The sequence below is a fragment of the Microtus ochrogaster genome, chromosome 8 (genome assembly GCF_000317375.1).
Source record: "Microtus ochrogaster isolate Prairie Vole_2 chromosome 8, MicOch1.0, whole genome shotgun sequence".
Lineage (NCBI taxonomy): Eukaryota > Metazoa > Chordata > Mammalia > Rodentia > Cricetidae > Microtus > Microtus ochrogaster.
The window spans coordinates 50587573-50589816 of NC_022015.1; positions in this window are offsets into that span (position 1 = coordinate 50587573).

Here is a 2244-nt window from a genome sequence, read left to right on the forward strand (position 1 = left end):
GTCTGCTGTGAAGGTCTATCCCCTAAAACTGTGAGTCGAAATATACCTTCTTTTTAAAAAACAAACAAGCAAAACAGAGGGAAAAGGGTAAGAAAGAAGAGAAAACAATGTTTAATTCTTATTTGACTAATGAGTCATTCAGAAGTGCAATATTTAGTCTCAAAATAGAGATTTTAAAAAGATATTTTATATTGATTTCAAATTTAATACTTTGAATAAAAATGTTTTGTATTGTTTGAACATTTTTAAATCTATGAGGTTTATTTTTGGCCTTCAATGGTCATTTATCTTTCTAAATGTTCTGTGTGCACTTAAAGAAAATGTGTATTTGCTTCCCTTAAGGGGCTATTATATCAATTACATCAAGCTGCCAATAGTACTCTAAAGGTCTTATATGTGTTTTCTGATATTTTAGTTTTCTATTACAGAGATATGCTTTAATAAAAATACAATGGTGCATTTGCATATATGCACACATAGATACAATAATTGTGGTTTTGAGGAAGTGTTCACTATGTAGCCTTGGCTGGTCTGGAACTCATTAGATCAAGCTGACCTCAAACTCACAGATAATCCACTTCTCTTGCAAGTGCTGGGAATAAAGGCACGTTGCCTTTAATGCCTGGCTCATTTGTCTATTTTTATCAGCAGTTACATAAATATTTTTTGTTTCTTTATATATCTTAAGCTCTAATATTTGGTAAATATTTTTTAAATTTTCCCTTGAAAAATTTCCTTCATTATAAAATGGAATTTTTCATTCATGGTAATACTATTTACTTGATAATATAATTAATTTAATACTAATTTGACCATTCTAGGTTTTTTATTAGTTTAATATATTTCTTACATCTTATATCTTCAACCTCTTTTGTTCTTTGAAAGCCTTTCAATTGGATATTATCTCTTCATAAAACTTGATCATTTATAACTTTTAACTGGAGTTTGATTTTCTTTTTACATTTTCTGTGAATACCTGTCTTGCATCATCTGAATTTATCTCTTTTCCCATTAACATATGTTTAATATTAGTGTCATTTTAGCCTATCGATATCTTCCTTTTTATTTTTATTTTTTTCTACGAGAAATTAAGCAAGGAAAGTTAAGATTTTGAAAAGAAAAAATAGAAACACTATAAATGAAGTGTTTAGTAAAGCAAATAAAAACTGCCGATAAGCATCATGTTGGAAAAAAAGAGTATCAGGGATGGAAGACAAGGTTAAGGAAACACTGCATTCAGATATCATGTGTGTGACAGAGAGAGAGAGAGAGAGAGAGAGAGAGAGAGAGAGAGAGAGAAGGAGGGATGGAAGGAGGGATGCACACACGAATGCATTAGGAACTTTGGTTCTTTAATAACCCTCCGGAACAATGACTTTTATTAACAAATACAATCCAATATCTTTCTTACCCTGAGATATACACCCCTGGATATGACCCTTCCCTGCAACTGGCTGTAGGGTACTCTCTCAGCAGCTCAGAGTTTTACCCTTCTCCTTTTGACTAATAAAGCTCTCTTTGCTTACTTACTCCTCATAGTCCACACTTCCATCCCAATCTTCAAAGCATGAAACAAGAACAGCACGGCATAAAAGAAAACTCTGCCACCATTTTAACAACCTAGACTTTTTAATATTTAGTTCATCCACATAAAGATTAAATAAAAAAATTTCAAAGTCAATCTTTACCATAGGTATCTATACACGATCTGCTGCTGCATTGATTTTTCTCATCTAGAAAGGACAAAGGTCTTTTATCCCCATATTGGGCACTGACAACAAACCAAAATAAACATTTCACCAATGAGTTCACTGGACACTGGATTTTCTTAAGGTGCATGGGTGAGAAGTTTCTTGTTTTTTTTTTTTTTTCCAAAAACCAGATTTGGTTTAATATCGCAACAATAGAAAACAAACCCAAGCACTCACTACACACTAACAAACATACTACAACCCAGGAAAGGGGACATGCAGAGGCTACAGTCATAAGCTAAATCTTTACAGGGGACCACAGAACTGCCTATGACCCCATTGTGGCGATGGCAGTACAAGCAAGTACTATATCTGGAGATGCCAGTTCCCACCCCAGCAAAACCTTATTTTCACACAACAGTAAAAGGCATAGTCACTTAAGAGTATGCAGTCCTCACAAGGAAGAGGTGGACCTGCTGCGTTTTGGTGGCTTCACTGGCTCTTTTTCCAAGCTGCTAGTACTACAGCAACAAATAACAAACAAGGCCTCATG